Source organism: Manis javanica, chromosome X, assembly GCF_040802235.1.
Source record: "Manis javanica isolate MJ-LG chromosome X, MJ_LKY, whole genome shotgun sequence".
Lineage (NCBI taxonomy): Eukaryota > Metazoa > Chordata > Mammalia > Pholidota > Manidae > Manis > Manis javanica.
Window position 1 is genome coordinate 34,116,009 of NC_133174.1, and position 22,016 is coordinate 34,138,024.

Here is a 22,016-nt window from a genome sequence, read left to right on the forward strand (position 1 = left end):
AGTTAGTTTCTTCACTCACACGTTGAAGGACATTTGGGTGGATTCCAGTTTTTGATGATTATGAACAATGCTGCTGTAAACATTCATGCACAAGTTTTTCTATCAAAATAGGCTTTACTTCTCTAGGGGTGAATATCTGGAAGGGGAATTGATGGGTCATATGGTAAGTGTATGTTTAATTATACAATTACAAGAGAAGGCTGAACTGTTTTCCAGAATGGCTCTACCATTTCTGAACTCCCATCAGTAATGTCTAAGAGCACCAGTTATCTCACATCCACACCAGAATTTGGTGTTGTCAGTACATTTTCTAGTTTAGCCATTCTAATATTATGTTGTATCTCATTGTGATTGTCTTTTGCATTTCTCTAATAGCTAGTGATTTTGAGCATCTACTTGTGTGCTCATTTGCCATCTATATATTTTGTTTGGTGGCGCATCTGTTCAAATCTTTTGCCCATTTAAAAAACTAGCTTGTTTGTTTTTCTTATAATAGTGCTGAAGAGTTCTTTATATATTCTGGACAGAAGCAACTGCTGGGTATGTGATTTGTAAATATTTTCTCCCAGTCTGTAGCTTATTTTTCATTCTCAAGAGTATCTTTAAAAAAATTAATAATACATTTTTATTGTGGTAAAATACACATAACATAGAATTCACTATCTTAACCATTTTTAAGTGAACAGTTCAGTGGTATTAAGCACCTTCCTGTTATGCAACCATTACCATCATCCTTCTCCAGAACTCTTTATCTTGCAAAACTGAAACTCTGTACTTATTAAGCACTAACTTACCATTAACCCCTCTCCCCAACCCATGGTAACCACCATTCTGTTTTCTGTCTCTATCAATCTGACTATACTAGGGACGTCATATAAGTGGACTCACCGTATTTGCCTTTTTGCGACTGGCTCATTTATAGCTACCACTACTCACTTTGGTTACTATTTTCATGGAATATCCTCATCCTTTCAATATTCTCTGTCTTTTGACAGTTTATTATAATAATGTGTCTCAATATGGGTCACTTAAGTTCATCCTAGCTGGAGTGGATGTTTATGATGTCTTTCATCAAAACTGGGAAGTTTTCAGTCATTATTTCTTCAATATTCTCTCTGCCCCCTCTCTCTCTCCCCTCCTTCTGGAACTCCTGAATTACATATGTTGGTCTGTTGATGATGGCCCACAGGTCCCTTGGGCTCTGTTCACTTTTCTCCAATCTTTTTTCTTTCTGTTTTTTAAACTTGACAGTTTCTATTGTCTTATCTTCCAAACTGATAATTCCTTCCTTTGAATCCCTCTAGTGAAATTTTCATTTCAAGTATTATAATTTTCAGGTCCAGAATTTCTTTTTGGTTTATCTTTAGGTTTTCTATCTGTGTATTGATATTTCCATTTTGCTCATACAGTGTTTTCTTTCCTTTCTCCACATCTTCCTCTAGTTTTTTGAGCATCTCTAAGTGAGATGTTTTAAAAGTCTTTGCCTAGCAAGCCTGCCATCTGGTCTTTCTCAGGGACAGGTTCTGTGGGTGTATTTTTTTCCTTTGAATGGGCTGAATATTACTTTTCTTTTTTTGTTTGGTATGCCTTGTGATTTTTTTGTTGAAAATTGGACATTTGAATCTAATAATGTAGTGACTCTAGAAATCAGATTCATCCCCTTCCCCACATTACCTGAATTTTGTGTTTTTTTTTCACTGTTGTAGGCTATATTTGTGTCAGCAACAGCCTGAGGTGTAAACTAAGTTTTCTGTGCTTTTTAAAACCTGTGCCTTTCCTTGAATGTGCACAGTGATTTTCTAAATTTCTCTACATATTTAGTTGTTTTTGAATGTCCTAGACTTAGAAAAAAAAAAAGGGTGCTGGCTCTTTAAGCTTCCTGGCTCTTGCTTCAGCCCAAGTGGGAGGGGCTCACAGCAGTAGGAAGAGGCGGGCAATAGGGGCTGCCTGTTTAAGTTGCTGCACCTCAAAGGTCAGAAGCAGCATTCAGTGATCAGAACACAGATCTCCAATTAAAAAAATTTTTTTTATTAAGGTATTATTGATATACACTCTTATGAAGGTTTCACATGAGAAAACAATGTGGTTACTACATTTACCCATACTATCAAGTCCCCCCAACCCCAATGCAGTCACTGTCCATCGGTGCAGCAAGATTGCACAGATCCACTATGTGCCTTCTCTGTGCTACAGTGTTCTCCCCGTGATCCCCCACACCATGTGTACTAAACATAATACCCCTCAATCCCCTTCTCCCTCCTCCCCACCCACCCTCCCACACCCCTCCCTTTTGGTAACCACTAGTCCCTTCTTGGAGTCTCTGAGTCTGCTGCTATTTTGTTCCTTCAGTTTTGCTTCTTTGTTATACTCCACAAACGAGGGAAATCATCTGGCACTTGTCTTTCTCCGCCTGGCTTATTTCACTGAGCATAATGTCCTCCAGCTCCATCCATGTTGTTGCAAATGGTAGGATTTGTTTCTTTCTTATGGCTGAATAGTATTCCATTGTGTATATGTACCACCTCTTCTTTATCCATTCATTTACTGATGGGCACTTAGGTTGCTTCCATATCTTGGCTATTGTAAAAAGTACTGTGATAAACATAGGGGTGCATATTATGTCTTTTTGAATCTGAGAAGTTGTATTCTTTGGGTAAATTCCAAGGAGTGGGATTCCCGGGTCAAATGCTATTTCTATTTTTAGTTTTTTGAGGAATCTCCATATTGCTTTCCACAATGGTTGAACTAGCTTACATTCCCACCAGCAGTGTAGGAGGGTCCTCTTTCTCCACATCCTCGCCAGCATTTGTTGTTCTTAGTCTTTTCGATGCTGGCCATCCTTACTGGTGTGAGGTGATATCTCATTGTGGTTTTAATTTGCATTTCCCTGATGGTTAGTGATGTGGAGCATCTTTTCATGTGTCTGTTGGCCATCTGAATTTCTTCTTTAGAGAAGTGTCTCTTCATATCCTCTGCCGATTTGTTAATCGGGTTATTTGCTTTTTGGGTTTTGAGGCGTGTAAGTTCTTTATATATTTTGGATGTTAACCCCTTGTCGGATACGTCATTTACAAATATATCCTCCGATACTGTAGGATGTCTTTTTGTTCTGTTGATGGTGTCCTTTGCTGTACAGAAACTTTTTAGTTTGATGTAGTCCCATGAGTTCATTTTTGCTTCTGTTTCCCTTGCTTGAGGAGATGCATTCAGGAGGAAGTTGCTCATGCTTATATTCAGGAGATGTTTGCCTATGTTGTCTTCTAAGAGTTTTATGGTTTCATGACTTACATTCAGGTCTTTGATCCATTTTGAGCTTACTTTTGTGTATGGGGTTAAACAATATTCCAGTTTCATTCTCTTGCATGTAGCTGTCCAGTTTTGCCAACACCAGCTGTTGAAGAGGCTGTCATTTTCCCATTGTATGTCCATGGCTCCTTTATCATATATGAATTGACCATATATGGTTTGGTTTCTATCAGGGCTCTCTAGTCTGTTCCATTGGTCTATGGGTCTGTTCTTGTGCCAGGCACAGATCCCCCATTTTTGTAGGACTGGGTCCTTATTGCCCATCCTGATATCTGCACGTGGCTTGCAAACTGCTCTAGGAACACATGCACAGTTGCCTGCTGTGTATCTCAGGGGGACAGGTATCTGCTACAATGTCACCAGCTGAAATTGACCAAACTTAACCACAATTTACCTTACAAGACTTCCCCTGGAAGTTGCAAGCTTTGGAATAAATTTCCAAAATAGTTATATCAGACAGGTTCTGCCAGGTCAATTATCTGGGTGGGGAGACAGATTTCTGGTACTTCCTATTGCATGATCTTCCCAGAATCCTCTCCAACAGAGTCTTTTGAAGATCAAAAGACTTTAAATTTTGATGAAGTGCATTTATTGATTTCTGTCTTTTATTGATCAACTTTTGGTCTCATGTCCAAGGTTGGAATTTCACCTAATCCTACCTAGGGTTTTCTTTTCTCCTATGTTTTTTCTAAGTCATCAAATTTATATACATAGAGTTTTGTAGTATATTTTTATTATCCTCTTAATATCTGTGGAGTCGATTGTGAGAACCACTCTTTTATTCCCAATATTGGTTATTTGGGTCGTCTTTGTTTCTTTGTCAGTCTGGCTAATGCTTTATCAGTTTTACTTATCTTTTCAAAGAACTAGCTTTTGGTTTCATTGATATTTCTCTGTTGGCTTTCTTTGTTAAGTATAATTAATTTCTGCCCTTATCTTTATTGTTTCCTTCCTTCTGCTTGATTTGGGTTTATTGTACTCTTCTTGTTATAGTTTCTCTTTTCTTTTTTTTAATGGGGGAAAAATGAGTTTTTATTTCTTATTTTTTAATTAAAAAATTTTTTATTGAGGTATATACAATAAAATACACAAATCTTAGCATACAGCTTGATAAATTTTGACATGTGTATATACTCATGTAACCATCACACAGGTCAAGATATCAAATATCCTCACTACTTTTTTTGTCCCTTCACCCATTTCACCCATCGCCCCCACCCCCAAGGCAACCACCAGTCTGTCCTGTGTCTGAGTCTATTTTTCTTTTGTTTTTTTTAGATTCCACATATAAGTGAAATTATATTTTTTCTAGTTTCTTAATATAGAAGCTCAAGTAGTTGATTTGAAACCTTACTTCTTTTCTAATATAAGCATTTAATTTCCCTCTAAACACTGTGCTTTATCTGCCTGCTTTGGAATAAATTTCACATGGCTACATCCCATACATTTTGATATATTGTATTTTCATTTTCATTCAGTTCAAATGTTGTTCAGATATTTCCATGCTCCTTCTCCTCTCTCCTAAGACTCCAGTGACATGAATATTAGATCTTTGCTCTTATCCCTGAGTTCTGTTAACTTTCAAAAAATCTTTTTCTTTCTTTTGTTCAGATCAGATAATGTCTATTGATCTATCTTCAAGTTTACTGACTCATTACTGACTCAAGTTTACTGACAGAATGAGTCAACTCCATTTTTAATGAACACATTCAGCGAATATTTCTTATTTCAGTTATTCTTATTTTTAGTTCTAAAATTTCTTCCAATTGGTCTCTTTTTATAGCATCTATTTCTCTGCTAACACTTTCTATCATTCCAATAATGTTTGCCCATACTCCTTAGAGCCTGGTTATAATATCTGCTTTAAAGTGGTTTCTGTTATTTCCACCGTTTGGATCACCTCAGGATTGGCATCTGTTGATTGTCTTTTCCCTTATGAGTTAATGAAATTTTCCTCCTATGCCAAGAAATTTTTAATTATATCCTGGACAATTGAATATTATGAGACTTGGAGTCTTGCTTGAATCCAATGGAAAATGCTGATTTTTCGTTTGACTGTTTTAGTAGGTAAGCAATGCCGGCAGGTTCAGGTCACAAGTTCTGACCCATCTTCAGCAGGCTGTAGTTCAATGTCAGGTTAGTTTTCAGACACTTTGTGGTGCTGTTCATATTTGTTCTATATGTGTGCTGCCCAGGGGCCAATCTGGAACCTAGGCAGTGGTCTGCTCCATAGTTCAGTTGTCAAAACCTTTGGTGTACTCTTTGGAGTTGGGGCCATACATTCAGAACTTGCAGGCACGCCCAGAACTTCATGTGATGCCTTTCTCAAGTCTCCTTCTCTTTACAATTGCTCTACACTCTCCAGTCCCAAGGGAGCCTCCATCCTGGTCCAGTGGCTAGAAAGCCTGTGCCTTAGGCCTCCTGCTTTGCCACTTAATTCCTGTGACTGGCTCTGTTTCCGGGGTCAAGCTGCAGAAGGATATACAGAACAAAAACAGCAACGGCGATTGCCCCCATGCCCTTTGTACCACAACTCCTCTGGTCAGAAGGGATTTCTCTGGTTAGAGAGAAATTGGGGCTTGGGGTTGGAGAAAAAGAGTATTTCTCCACTTTCTCTGTCCCATAGGGCTCCCCTTCCAGTTCCTTGGACCAGAAAGAGAACACTTATCTTAGAGATCTTTCTGCCTGCATCTGGCACAATTCTGGGATTTGTACTGCCTTTGAATTCAGGCCAGGAGATATGGTAGGTCAGAAGAAGCCCAGGAATCTCACTGCTGGACTGGTCAGACTCTGAGCTCTGGTGTACTTCCCGCAATCTGCCTGCAGCTGTTTACTTTTCAGAGTGCTCCCATTAGCTGCTCCATGCATTCTGCTCAGGATTTATAGTTGCATTTAGTGAGAGAAACAGAGTAGAATGCACATCCTCAATCTTAGCCAGAATCAGAACCTGACTTTTAATTTTAATTTTGAATTCAGATTTCCAAAAATGTTGCAAAAATAGTACAGAGACGTCCCGTCTGCCCTTTCCTCACTTGTCCTTTGTTTTAACATCTTACATAACCAGAGCACAGTGATCCAAACCAGGAATTTAACCTTGGTGTGATGTTATTGACTGACCTATGGACTTAATTCAGATGTCACCGGTTTTTTCACAAATGTTCTTTTTCTATTTCAAGATCCAACCCAGGAGCCCACATTTTATTTTGTTTTTATGTCTTCATCACCTCTTCCAATTTCTGACAGTTCTTTTAATCTTCTCTTGTCTTTCCTTGATACTCTTGAAGTGTACTACTCATGTATTTTGTGGAGTGTCTCTTGATCTGGGGTTTGTCCAGTGTTTTCTCATAATTAGATTGAGGTTATGGACTTTTGGTAAGAATGTCAGAGAAGAGCTGTGGCCCTCCAATTGTATCGGGAGCTACAGGATGTCAGTGTGTCTTATTCCTGGTGATGTTCAACCTGATCTTTGGTTATGATGGTTTCTGCTGTGTTTCTCCACTGTAAAATTACTGTTTCTCCCTCTGTGATTAATAAATATCTTGGGGAAGATACTTAGGAGACTATGTGTCTATCCTGTTTCTCCTCAAACTTTCGCCCACTGATTTAACATCCACTAGTACATCTTGCCTGCTAGTTATTGCTGTCTTTGTATTTCCCTCATTCCTTCTACATTTATTAATTGGAATTCTCCTGCAAGGGAGATCTGTCCCTTCTCCCTCCTTTATTTATTTATTCAGTTATTTATTAATAACAGTATGGAATCCTGAATATCTATTTTATTGAAGGGATTATAATCCAATACTGTCATTCTTCTCATGTCCTTTCAATGTCTTCCTATCCTTTTGTGAGCATGTTCTGATTTTCTTTATGCATCATCTTGGAAGAGACTTTTTATTGAAGTTACCATTTACAAAAGTGTGGGCAGAATTAAGGGAATTAATAAGGGATGTTGAGGTGCCCAGGAACTAGCAATAGCGGGAAGCCATTAACACCCTTAAGTCCAAAGGGGTGGGTGAAGGGAATGATGTTACTGCAGACTGGCAAGAGCTGGCACCATGAAAAGAAGCCACTTGGCAGGAGGCTGTGGCCACAGAAGGTTCCAGCCACTGCCAGAACCACAGTAGGGCAGAAAGCAAAAGTAAAGACTGTAGCTTCTTTTCCTTCCCACCTCTCAGCCTGCTGTCTGTCCTTCTGATTGACTGGACCCACCTGGAAGCCAGAGAGGCAAGGGAGCCTGGTTGATGAAGTCTGTTAAAGGTCACTTTCAAGGGCATAAAAAGACAGAGAATGGATTTGGGAGCAAATGGAGAATGACCATCACAAAATATCACTTCCTCCGAGAATCCCTTCCTGCCCGCCATGTCTGGCTGGTGCCTGCAGCCCTCTGTCGGAGTGCCATCATGCTGGGTGGCATGGTCGCTTGTTGAGCTCTCTGCCTAGGCAGAAGCTCCATGAGAAGTGGAGCTGCAGCTCATCCACCCTGCTATTCTTGTGCAAGGAGGGCCCATGGGAAACTCTCAGTGTGTGCTGTGAGACGAGATGACACCAGGGCGATGCAGGCCAGAGCTGGGAAGTCACAGGGGCCATTGCCCTCCCAGGACTCTGTTCCTGGATCTGACCACCCTCTAGCCCTTCAGAGGCTCCACACACTGTGCAGTCTTCGTGCCTCTGTGCCTTTTATATGCTGCTCCCTCTCCTTGGAATGCCAACACTGACAAGCGACAGGTGAAATTAGATGGGCAGAATGGTGATAATTGTTAAAACTGGCTGATGAGAATAGAGGGGCTTGTTAGGCCAGTCTCTCCACAGCTTTTGTATGCTTGAGAATTCCCATAGAAACAGTATTTATGGAGCACAGACTGCATGCCAGTCCCTTTGCCTACAGACACTGGGGACCTTGGTGAAACAAGCAGACAGCTGATGGAAATAGGAAGAGCGCCCCTTCTCCCACTGGAAAATTCCCCACTGCCCCACGCCCCACCCAGTCCAACTCAGGGAGTCTACCCCAAGGCATCCCATCTGTCCCCTCCAGGATTCCAACCCAGCACAGAAATGCGGAGGGTTTTCTTGCTCCTTTCTATGGACTGACCAGTGTCTCCCTCAAATTCATATGTTGAAGCCTTAACCCCAAGTGTGATGGTATGTGGAGATGAGGTCTTTGAAAGGGGATTAGGGTTAGATGAGGTCATGAGGTGGGGCCCTTGTGATAGGATTAGTGCCCCGATAAGAAGAGACACCAGGGAGCTTGCTTGCTCTCTCTCTGTCATATGAGGACCCAGGGAGAGGGCTGCAAGCCAGGAAGAGAACTCTCACCAAAACCTGACCAGGCTGGCACCCTAACCTTGGACTTCAGCCTCTGGAGCTGTGAGTAACTGTCTGTTGTTTAAGCTGCCCTGTCTTTGGTATTTTGTAATGGCAGCCGGAGCAGACTGATACACCCCTTGTGATGACAGCTGACCCTCCCCTGCCTGCCTGAGTTCTATGGGTATGCTTCATTACTCTGGGCTCCAGAGATGCTGAAGGGTCAGGGGGTCTGGAAGTCACGGGAAGTGCTCCAGATTCAGGGGTCTTTGGGGAAAAGTGTTCAACCTATAGAACTGGAGCAGATGGAAAAAGCTGTTATTTTTGTTGAACAAGCTGCACTGGTGTCCTTCAGCTGCAGCAGTGGAGATGTAGGCTAGACAAGGAAGCCTACCCCTGGCAAAATTACTGAGCTCCGGAATGGTGCTGGGGTGGGTTGTGACTGTTTTCCATGTGAAACTGATCGATGAGAGCTCATTTCAAGCTTTGTATGTGTAATTATTTTGGTAATGAGAACTCTGTGGGATTACCTGTTAGTAATCAACAGTATGTATCCACCCAAACAGAACATATGCATTCCCTGAGCCAGCAGTTTCCTGCTAGGTATATGTTCAACAGAAATGCAAATACACATTTGCCCAAAGACAAAAATGTTCACAGCAGCACTCTTTGTAACAGTCTCAAACCAGAACTACTCTAATGCCTGCCACCAACAGGGAATGGAGTAATAAATGATGTAGTCATGTGATGGAATGCTATACAGCAAAGATAAAGAACTAGCTATTGGTACCACATGGATGAATCTCACAGTACTGAGGGACAAGCAAACATGAGAGCCCATATTGTATGAGTCCATTTATTATAAGAAGTTCAAAAACAGGCAAAAGAAATCCTTAATATTAGAGGTCAGGATAGTGGTTATACTTTACTAAAAAGTTTTAAAAATCCATGATAACAAATGGTATACAGTACATAGTTTCTTTATACATCTGTTATCTTATTTTTTTGCTCTTTTTCATGCCAATGGTATTTTATTGAGAAGTCTGTTACATATAGCAAAGGGCAAAAATCCTAAGTGACCAGCTTGATGAATTTTTTATACACCCAGGTAACCCTTACCTAGATCCAGCTACAGAACATTCCAGAGCTCTTGAGAGCGCCCCACATTATCTCCTTTTATCTTCGTGACAACCTCAGGGCAGCAGAGCTGTCATTTACCCTTGTAATCACCAAGGAACATGAGTCTGAGAGACTGAGACCTGGCACGGTATCACTACCTCCTTGGGGTCAGGATGGCGCTGCCCTCATGGCAGAGGGATGGCCCAGAGGCCCTCGGCAGCCTTATCAGCACCCTCCTCCTTGAGATGCCTCATTAGCCAAGGAGTGGACTTCCCAGAAACTGAGGCCCTGTCCCCTTTTCCACATAGCCAGGCAGGGAGTTGGGGTGATAGGGTGCAAGGCACTGTTTAGTTATTTTTTAATTCCAGTTACGTTCCAGAGCCATCTCCCAACTTTCAACATTCTGGACAATGCCCTGGATGTAGTGTGAGGATCAGTGTCACATGTGGGGACACTAGTGTTAGGCTAGAAACTGCCCCCAGTGAGGGAGTGGCTTCCAACCCATCAAACAGGGTGGGCAGGGCACCTAGGGAGCAACAGGCAGTACCGATCCATTTTCAAAGGAGCGAGGCCTGCAACAGGGCTCAGGCCAAAGCTTCCAGGAGGTCAGTGTGGATACACTTAATCCAGTTCTCACTGTCCCCCAACCCCAGCCTGGGGCAGGGTGAAGTCTGTGGGCTGACCCAAAGTAAGTGAGAGCAAACAGAAGGTGCACCACGAGCTTCCCAGTGACTTTCTGCCTCCAGTTCAAAGACCTTGCTCAAACAGGTCCAGCCCCAGGACACAGCCCTGAGGACACAGCCCAAGCACCTGTGTAGCCTCTGTTCTGCAGGGATGACCCAATAAGGCTCAACTGGGGTGAGGACACCCTTGCTCCATGTTTTTCAGAGCTCGGGGAAGGTTCTTGGTCCTCTTAGGAGAAGTTCTCTTGACCCTTCCAGTCATGAACGGGGCTCCCTCACCCCTGCTGCGCCTGGAATTCTGTTCTCCAGAGTCGGAGGCCTGCGGAGTAGGCATGGGGCAGAGGCCTGGCCTGGCTCTCCCTCAGGGCACAGTCCCCTCTAGTCACACTCTCACTGGCTTCTGTGACGGGGAGGCTGAGGCTGGGTGACTCATCCTATTTCTGGGAAGGAAAGGATCAGAGGTTCCGATGGGCTCCTTTCTTTACGACTGAGAAGTGGATGAGGAGGTGACATGAGAAACACACAGAGGCTCCACAAATCCAGCAGAGCCTTAGGCAGCCGCCCATGAGGAATTCATTAGGTTTTCTATTTTAAAAAAATAGCCACAAATGAACTTACACCATCTGCTCATCTCCCAGCCAAGGAATACAATTCCAGGAAGCAGGAGAGGGGAGGCCTGCTGTGACTGATCTGTGATGGCTGTCAGACGCGAGCAGCTGTTTAGTCGCAGTGACTATTTCCACGTGGACCCATTTTGGGGATTTGCGGTTCTTTCCCCGGCAGAACGGAAACAAAACCCCAATTCCTGTGTACAGCAGTCACCCCCTCTCTTCCGCTTTTTGACTGACACACAGTGGTCCTAGCTCAGTCCTCCCTGGGACTCAGTGACAAGCCCAGTGACAAAGAGAAGCCAGGTCTCGACTCTGATTTGCCCCACAGGAAGCCTGTGTGGGGCAAGGCAAGAAAACAAAAGCTTCGCGTTGCTCAAGGGGCTAAGGTTTCCCTGGGTTCATGAAAACAGTTTTCTGATCCTGGGAACTGAGCTTGTGAGTAATAACCAGGCGCCTCTGCCCACACATACAGCTTTGCCCATTTGCAACAGGATCCTGGATGCTGGGCTTTGATGTGAATTCTAACCTTTGATTTCAGCACACGTCCTCTCAATGTTGCAAATGTGGGTGGAGGGAGACTCTACTCACTTCTGGACAGTAAGTTATATAGACCAAACCCCCCCTCAAAAAAAAGAAGCTTTGTTGTGAGTACAAATGTAGCCACATTTCATCCTGAAAGGTCCTCCTAGAGAGATAAGGAACTGGGCAGCAAAATCACATGCCACCCGAGCCTCCATGAGGCCTGGGTGAAATGGAAACTACCTGTTTTTTTGTTTTTCTTTTAGTTCATTAAGGCAGAGGGTGTGGGGATTAAACCGTGCCTGTCACACTCTGAGCAAAGAGTCAGAACGGCTGTAGCAGTCCGGGAAATAGTGGCATCACCTGTCGCATCAACCACGCCCTCCCATTCCCACCCCAGGACAAGACAGAGATAATACTATAATAATGCATCGCAGTTACCCAGAACTCACACCAGATGTTTTCAGTTAGCTAATTTGAACTTCACAGTATCCTTCCAGGGATGGGGAGCAGATACCATCTTCTTTTTTTTTTTTCTTTAACACATCAGAGCCATCCTGGGAGGCTAAATGACCCAGGCACAATCAAACAGCAGCTTGAAGCCTGAGTCATGACCTGGCTTGGTCTCAGCCGTCATCTCACCCCACCTACTTCCTCATAAATATCTCTAAGCCCGCAGTCTCATGGGCTTTCAGTTTTAGCACAGGGGCTGCCATGATGAATTCCTTGGCAATGTTCAGACTTGCAGGCTTTCCACCATCCTCACCCTGGGTCTCTCTGTGGAAGGTGATCCCAGCCAGAGCCACCCAATACCTCAGACTACTCCTGGATGATTCTCGGGATGGTAGACAAGTAGGGCTTCCAGAGCTCAACACAGAGACAGTCCAACTTTGTCACAGATGCAGAGCAGGTTAAAAAGACAGATGCTCACAATGTGGAGGAAGTGGAACTCTCATTTGCTGCTGGTGGGACTGTTAAATGGTGTGGCTGCTGGGGTAATGATTGGTCCTCAGAATGATTGGTCCTCAAAAGGTTAAACATCGAGTTACCCTATGACCCAGCAAGTCCTAGCTGTCAACCCAAGAGAAGCGAAAACGTCTGTCCACACACAAACTTGAACACGAGTGTTCACAGCTGCAACATACTTAACAGCCCAAAAGTGGAAACAGCCCCAAAGTCTATCAACTGATGAGTGGTTAAACAAAGTGGGGTCTATCTGTTCAATGGAATGTTAGTCAACAATGAAAAGCCATCCATGGACTTTGGAAACATGCTGAGGGAAGAAGGCAGACACAAAGGACCGCATACTGTATGATTTCATTGATATAAAATGTCCTGAATAGGCAAATCTATTGAGATAGAAAGTAAATTAGTGGTTGCCAGGGGCTAGAGAAAGTGGGGGGATTGGAAATGACTGATGATGGGTTAGGAATTTCCTTTTGGGCTGGTGAAAATGTTGTAAAATTAGAGAAAGATGGTTGCAGAACTCTGTGAATGTACTAGAAAGCACTGACTTGTACACTTCAAAAGGGTGAATTTTCTGGCATGTGAATTATATCTCAGTCAAGCTATTACCAAAAAACAATATATATGCCTGGGCCCACTCTCTGAGATTATGGTTTAGCAAGTCTGAGATGGCACTTGGGCACCTGCTTTTTGAGTCAAGTACCCAAAGTATTGGACAGGGAGTAGCTTATGGTGAAGTGAATGACATCACTCATGTCCCCAGGGAGCTAGCTCACACTCACACTGGGAAAACACAGGGGTCTCTCAGGGGACAATTCAGGGTCAAACCATGTGGTCCTAGAGGACAGTATGTAAGAAGTTTGGGCGAGAGAATGGTTTGGGTCAGGGTGGCCTGGGAGGGGTGAGGAGACTGAGTGAGCCTTGGAGGATGGACAGAATTCACACAGACAGCAGAAATGCATTCCTGGCGGGTGAGCGGGTCTGGCGAAGACCCGGAGGTGGCAGTGACCATGGGGTCTGCCTGGCATATCCTTCCCATAGCCCCATAGTCCATGGGCCATCCTGTTGCCTCATTCAGGACTCTGCTTCCATGCGAGCCAATTAGGAAGACCTTTCCTGACTCTTTGTCTAAAATAACGTCTCCCCTCTTCCCTACAGCATTTCCTATTCTCAGCTGGGAGAGGCTTGGGGTCTGCTCGTGCTGACCTGAAGGTGAAACTGGGGGAAGTGGGAAAAACGGATTTGGAGGAGTGGGCTGGGGTCCTCCCTGACCATCAGGACACGTGGCAGCAGGGGCTGTGGAGCCAAAGCTGATTATAATGACGTGAAGAAAGCAGAGGTTTAGAAGGAATAGCTTGGCATTTAGGTAAAAATGCATTAAAATAAGCAAGGAGTGGCCATAAAAGGTAGGTTGAGAAGGTGGTACAGGAATCAAGAGATGAAATGGTGAGGATCTGGGCCAAGTTTAAAGAAGAAATTGACATGAGATTGGCTAATGGGAATTGAAGGGAAGAGAAGAATCACAGAGAAGCCTGCATGACTGCGGGCATGAAAGGAGGGAACAATGCTGCTTCTGAAGTGAGACCAGGATGTGGTTGAAATCCCAGCTCTGCCGGTATTGGCTCTGTGACATGGGGCAAGTCACATGACCTCTCTGTGCTTTAACCTTCCCAACCATAAAATTCAAATAACAGTAGTCACTACTCCATAGGTTGTCATAACACGAGTGACAGAGAGAATCCATGTGAAACAGAGGGAATGTTTTGAAGATTTTGAAAATAGGCTTTTCTCTCTTGCATTTCTGTATAGGCCACTTTCTCTCTGGGCAGCCTGAGCAGCCATTGGCTTGGGAATGAGGAAGGTTTTTCCAAATTTTTTGAGTGAATTAAAAATCAGTCCTGAGTCAAAATAAACAAATGGGGACCACATCAAATTAAAAAGGTTTCCACAGCAAAGGAAACCTTCAACAAGATGAAACGGCAACCTACTGAATGGAAGAAAATAGTTGCAAATCATATATCTGATAAGGGGTTAATACTCAAAATATACAAAGAACTCATACAACTCAACAGAAAAAAAAGTCTGATTTAAAAATGGACTGAACACCTGAAGAGACATTTTTCTAAAGACCTACAAATGGCCAAGAGGCACATGAAAAGATGCTCCACATCACTAATCATCAGGGAAATGCACATCAAAACCACAATGAGCTATCATATCACACGTGGTAGAATGGTTACTATCAAAAAGACAAGAAATAACAAGTGTCGGTGAGGATGTGCAGAAAAGGGAACCCTCCTACGCTTCTGGTGGGAATGTAAATTCGTGCAGCCTCTGTGGAAAGCAGCATGGAGGTTCCTCAAAAAGTTAAAATATGGGAATCTCCCCCAAATGTACACAAGGGGAGCACTCTGACTTCATAAGGGGAGGAATGGAAGGAGGCTTGAGTGCATGGTAGGGAAGGAGATGAAAGAGAAAGTTTTGCTATGTGGGAAAATGTGCCTGGGTTGTGCACACTTAGGTTAACATGAAAGAAGGTCCTTGTTCCTCCTCCAGTCCCCAAAAAAGAAAGAAAAAGAAAACAGCACAAAAACCCTAACCCAGTGACTATGTGGGCAGTGCTTCTGAAATGCATATGGTTCTAAATGGAATTTGATTCAGGATTCTTTTTGTTTAGGTGTCTAGGTCCATGACTGACCTGCCATCACAGAAGACTCCAAAATATCATCTTTTTAGATAGTGTATAGTAACCGAATTTTAGCGTTGGAGCCAACACAGGCTAGCTCGTGACTGATAATAAAGGAACAGGAATGTCTTTCCTCGGAGGCTGACTTAAGGGAAGTCAGATTGTCTAAATAGCTTCCCCACTGTGTTTTGCTTCTTGAGCACTCAGTGCTTAAATAAAAATATGTGGATGTAGGAAAAAAAAAAGTTAAAATAGAACTACCCCGTGATCCAGCAATCCCACTTCTGGGTATCTATCTGAAGAAAATGAAAACACTAATCCGAAAAGATATTTGCACCCCCATGTTCACTGCAGCATTATTTACAATAGCCAAGATGTGGAAACAATCTAGAGTCCAGTGATAGATGAATGGATACAGAAGATATAATATATATATACACAATGGAATACTAATCAGCCATCAAAAAGAATGAAATCTTGCCATTTTGCAACATGGATGGACCTTGAGGACATTATGCTGAGTGAAATAAGTCAGAGAAGGACAAATACCGATCTTGCTTATATGTGGAATCCAGAAAAACAAAAACAAAACCATTCCAAAAAACCCAAAAACCAAGTTTATAGATTCAGAGAACAGATTGACAGTTGCTAGAGTCTGGGGTGGGGGTTGTGTGAAATGGGTGAAGGGATCAAAAGGTACAAATTTCCAGTTACAAAATATATGAGTCCTGGGGATGTATTGTATAGTGTGGTGACTATAGTTAAATATACTGTATTGTATATATGAAAGTTGCAAAGAGAGTATATCTTCAAAGTTCTCATTACAAGGAAAGATAATTTGTACTACGTGTGGTGACAGATGTTAACTAGACTTGTGATCATTTTGCAATATATAAAAATATCGAATCATTGCCTTGTACACCTGAAATGAATATAATATTATACATCAATTACACCTCAGTAAAAACAATCAATCCTGAAGAATTCAGATCACAATAGGCCTTCCATGATGGAGACAATATGGCTTCCGTTAACTGTGGTCGGGCTACAAGCCTGCTGCCTTCGAGTAGAAGGATGTGACTTAGAGGAAGTGAAAGTACAACGTTTGGCTCTTCTGGTTCCCAGGAATTATGGGAAGAAACATAGAGGCAGGGCCCGGAGAGGTGAGGCAGTGGGTCCCAAGGTTACTTTTCTGAGCTTAAGGGCAGAGAAAGGGTGGAAAGTTGGAGAAATTGAAGGGGAAGCCAGAAGCAGGAGGCCTTTGGCAGGTTCACATTTGGGACCTTGAGAGGAGAGTGTGGCCCACACTGCCTTCTCCCCAACCCCATCACACTTGGGGGCCACATGGAAATCGCAGCATGGTATGACAGAGGGGACAGGAGTGTAACTGGCCAGGATTGCCCTCTGGTGCTTCATGGCCTGGACAGACATTTCTGTTCTGGCTGGATTTAGGCCAAGAAGAGGGATTCAAGTTATAGGCAGAAATTTAGGAATCAGTTATCTGTGAGTCCCTAGAAAATTCTGCCCGGGGAAATGTGGAGACTGTGGTGGAAAGGCAAACTACATTTGAGCTCTCAAAAAAAATGATCCTTGAAGCCAAGCTTGGCAAACTCACTGATGAGCAGGGTTGGGAGACCCATAAATTAGGGAAGACGAGGTCAGAGGCCTGGAGGCACCCCCAGCCAAGAAGAGGATGAAAGACGAAGAGTCTGGGAAGAGGCCTGAAGTATAGCAGAGAAACTGGAACCACACTGTGGCAAAGCAGCTGGGGAGGCCAGAGCTTCTGTGCTGGGTGCTTGGTTCCATCAGTCTGGCCATAAGCACGCCCACTGCACTGCGAGCCAAATTAAGTTAATCCCTGTGGGCAGAGCTGTGCTCCCTGCAGGCCTCTGAGCCCTGTGCTGGCCTTACATTTCAGGGTAGGCAAGTGGAATCCTCCAGGCCTCGAGTGTGATCTTTTCTGATGGGACTGAAGCACCCTTGTTGGATCTCAGGCAGACAGGAAAACAGATCCCCACCTACTATAGATCAGACAGGTGAGTCAGGGCCTTCAGTAGCCCTGGGGAGTGCTCCCTGTCAGCAGGGAGCCCAGGTCCTGGCTGCTGGCCAGAGGGCAGGGGAGGATCAGTTGCCTTCCACTGCCATGGCGACCTAGACAGGGTGACCCAATCCAGGTGCCAGCATGGCAGAAGCCGTGGGAGTGCCCAAGGGCCGGGGGCAGGTCACTTGCATGGCTAGGCCTGCCCAGTCCAGATCCCTGAACTGGGCCAGGAGGGCGTGTCAGGCAATTAACTGAGGACTGCAGGGGCTGTGCACACAACCCCTGATTTCCACACAACTTGCCACTTCTTGTTCTTCCTGTCTGGGGTAATTTTAGTTAGTTGTCCCTTGGTTGTTACTTTCTTTCTTTTTTTTAAATTGAAGTATCATTTAGTATACAATCTTATGTTGTTTTCAAATGTACAACACAGTGGTTCAACAGTTACTCATATTATTAAATAGTCACCCCCACTAGTATGGTTACTTTCTATTAACATAGAAAAATGTTACAGAATCACTGTTTATATTCTCCACGGTTACTTTCACTAACATTTGGACTGCAAAAGGAAACTGAAAAGCTCCTCTTTTTGAACTCAGAGGAGGTGGATTTTTCAAGCCCTGGTTGAGAAAGGAATAGAGGGGCTGTCACTTCCTGAGTGGGTCTTGGGTGCTATGAGAAAGTAAAGAAATGGCAAACGGTTTCCATAGGATACGTTCATCCTGTGACACAAGGGGAATATGGAAACAGTCTCATTTACCAAGTTGTTTTGAGATTTTTATGATTTGAAACTCTTGTGCTTTCTGCCAGTTTTTCTGTGTGGAAGTTGTTAACCTTACATTATTGAAGTAGACAAGTCACTCTGGCATTCAAAGTCGCTGTAATCTGATCCTAGCATGGCTTCAGTACTCAGTAGCATAAATGCAAACCTTGTTCATTCATTCATTCATTCCTCCATGCATCCACTAAACCGTTTATTCAGTAAACAGTTTTTGAGATAGGGATGCAGAAATGAAAAACACAGTCTATAGGGGTAAGGAGGGAGGACGTAACAACAAACGGTCCATTCCCTGTGACCGTGTGTGCTAGATGTTGCAGAGGTGGTCGGTGGCCTGCGCCATCTTCCCTGAAGCCCCCTGAGCTCACCACAGCTGTGGTGGGCCGGTGCCCAACTCCACCTCAACGCCTGCCTCTCAGCTTCCCAGCTTCAGCAGCTGGAGATGGGGGCTAGCACAGGGGATGGGAGTGGGTGGAGAAATGGCCCAGGCTCCTGGTCCTCCAGCGGCACAGTTCTGGGGTCTGTGCCACCCCTTCTCAGTTGTTACCCAGCAGGTTTGCACCCCAGATGTCCCTGATGGTCATTAACTCATAAACATCCTTTACTGGCTTCTCTCTCTGTCTCACTTTCCCCACTCATTCCCTTGTGACTCCTGGAGTCACCTCTCAAACCTCTTGCACCCAAAGTCCTTGTCTTAGGGTTTGCATTGGGGAGAGTGCAAACTAAGACTGAAGGGATGCAAAGGGCGGCCTACAGGAGCGCAGAGGAGGGGCGCCCAACCACACCCGGTGCATGATGGAAGTTCACCAAACAAAAATTAAACCAAGTCAGAGGAAAAGCTGGAGTTGGTCAGGTAGGGGGAAAAGCGGTTAGGTTCCAGGTGGAGGGACTAACAGGTGGAAAGGGATACAGGCCTGAAGAGCCATGGAGAGCTGCAAACAGTCCGAAGCAGTGGACGGTAGGGTCCACCAGTGTGGGAGCGTCGGTGATGCCAGGCGTGGGTGGGCTGCGAGCTGCGGGGCCCATCAGTGCTGTGTTCCACTCTCTAGCCAGTCCTTTCTCAATTTCAGATCGGTTCACCATGAGCACACACCCTACCCTGCCTTCTTCCCCCAACTGGTGCCCGCTGGGTAAAAGACAACAGCTAAGGTCAAAATGCCAACTTCATAGCAAAAGTTCAGAAATCTCTCACAAATGTAAGAACAAAACCACATTTCCACTCTAATGGTGCCAGGGAAAGGACAGGGATAAAACAGCAATCAGGTGATGGCTTATTCCCACAGTAAATATTTAGAGGGCACCTACTGGGAGCCAGGTGCATGTCCAGTTCATCTGAGGCAATGGCAGGGCACCCTACTCACAGTGGAAGTCTCTGTGCCCATTTGGAAGTGGGCTTTTGCCTGAAAATGAGCCAGAATGTTGACACCAAGTGGAAGCATTCATTTGTTGAACAGAGAGGGCAGGGGCAGTTAATTTGGCCTCCCTTCTTCCCTCCCTCAGTCCCTCCCCTCTTTCCTACTCCTTCCTTTAAAGAGATGTAGCTTTATTCTCTTCAAGTACTTACAAGGGCAAAGCTAATCTTGTTCTTTTGTTTGTATTTATTTTTCTGAACAGGAAATACACACACCTTCTTTGTTCTGGAAAGAGAGCAAAGGTAACATGGATAACATGGAAACAACCTTTGTCCTCTAGTCAATAGATCCCCTTCTCAAAGGCAATGCTTGGGGCCAGTTTATTGTGGATCTTCCAGAAATCTCCTGTGCATTTACCAATGTATCTGATTATATTTTTCTTTTTTGGCCCCATATAAGTAGTACTGTTCTATACACCACCTAAACCTTATCTTTTTACCTAAAAATAATTCCTGGAGACTTTTCTGTATAAGTGTATCTGGAGTGGCCTCATTTTGGGGGCCATACCATCATGTATTTGGCTAGCGTGCTAGTGATAAATGTTTAGGTTGCAGACAATCCTTTCCTGTTACAATGTTGCAATGTGTATTGTTGCTTATAAACCATCTTGCACATGTGTGAATATATCTGTAGGATGAATGCTTAAAGGTGGAGTTGCTGGGTCAAAGGGATGAGTAATTTTAATTTTCATAGATATTGCCAATTTGCCCTCCGTAGAGGTGATACCTATTTACATGCCAACCAGCAATAAATGCACCAGTTTCTCCACACCCTTTTAAACACAGCATATTAGTTTTCTGTGGCTGCATAACAAATCACCACAAAGTCAGTGGCTTGAAACAACACCCATTTATTGACTCACGGTTCTGTAGGTCAGAAGTCTGGCATGGCATGGCTGGGTTCTCAGCTCAGGGGGATCACAAGGTTAAAATTGAGTTCTTGTTTAGAGGCTCTGAGGAAATATCTGCTTCCAAGCTTGTTTTTGATGTCGGCAGAATTCAGTTCCTATGGTTGTGGGATTGAGGTCTGCCTCTCCTTGCTGGCTGTCAGCTTTGGGCCACTCAGCTACTACAGGCTGCTTGAATTCCGTGCTACATGGGACCCTCTGTCTTCAAATGAACAAGAGCAAATCAAATCCTTGTGCTTTAGATCTCTGACTTGCCTGTCTCTAACCTCTAGACCTAGATTTTAAAAGCTCATGTGATTAGATCAGGCCTACCTGGATAGTCTTAAAATTACCTGATTTGGGAACTTACTCCCATCTGCAAAATCCCTTCACAGCAACACCCAGGTTAGTTTCTGTGTGAATAACTGGGAGAAGGTTCGTGTATAAGGCAGGAGGAGGGGATCTGGGGGACCATCTTAGAATTCTGCCAGCCACACACACTGTTATCAAGCTTTTCAATCTTTGTCAATGTGAGAGATGAAAATGGAATTTATTGGCTGTTTCTCTTACTATGCCTGTGAATCTTTTTGTATATTTAAGACCATTTGCATTTCTTTGCTTTTTGGTGAATGATATCTGCTTATATCCTTTGCCCCTTTTTCTACTGGATTCTTGGTCTTTTTCTTTTTTCTTTTTAAATTAGAAGAGCTCTTTATATGTTAAGAATCTTTCCTACCTTAATGACTGTGTTTGTCTTATTTATTTTACCTGGAACCCCACCTTTCTTCTTACTGCCTCCTGAAACACCATTCATTCTTTTTAGCCCAGATCAAACCCACTTTGCCCAGGGGTCTGTGCTAACTGTATCAACACTCAGCAACTCCTGTTGACTCTTTTTTGGTGCTGTTTATTGTTTGTTGATTACTCTTAATATCCCAGCTGGGATGTTGAACTGCTTTATTATGGGGATTCAAAGAGATTTAAATATAAGACTGAGCATGTGATATGCACAAAACTAGTATCTATAAACTGATAAATTGATGTCCTAACTGTAAGTTAAAATTTTAGGCTTGTCTCCACATTTCCTAAGTTCATTATAAATTCACATCACCATGCACCTCAAACAGCCTTGTCTTTGTAACTTTCACCCATTTTTATAATTATTAAGTGAAATTAGAGCATGTTAATGAGTAATCACTCATTTTGTTTGGTTGTTTCTCTTTGGCATGGTTAATTAGTGGAATTTATCTTCAAATTCATAACTTTTAAAATTTGACTTGATTTGAAATTAATTTAAGATTTTATCAGAGAATATGTGTCAATTTTTTTAAAGCATAAAGTAGAACTGAAAGGATCATAATGAATCAGGGCAACCCTGCCCCAAACTTCCACACCTCTTTCACTTCTTTTCCAAAGCAGATACATTCATCCCTTTTCTCTCTTTCTCCTGATAGATGTCTTCATATTTTTAATTAATACAATTAGACCACTATGTTTTATTTTTTAAGTTTAGCCATTATCTGTGATTTCCTGTATTTTGATGAAGACCGGGCCTTTTCACATACCCTGATCCCATTTTTCTCTCCCTCTAGTTTACAACGTTTGTAAACTACAAATGGGCTAGTTTTCAAATTTTGGTAAAAACAAGTCATCATTTGTATTATTATGACCATGCAAATGCTCACTGCTGAGCTAGATCATGCTCCACAGC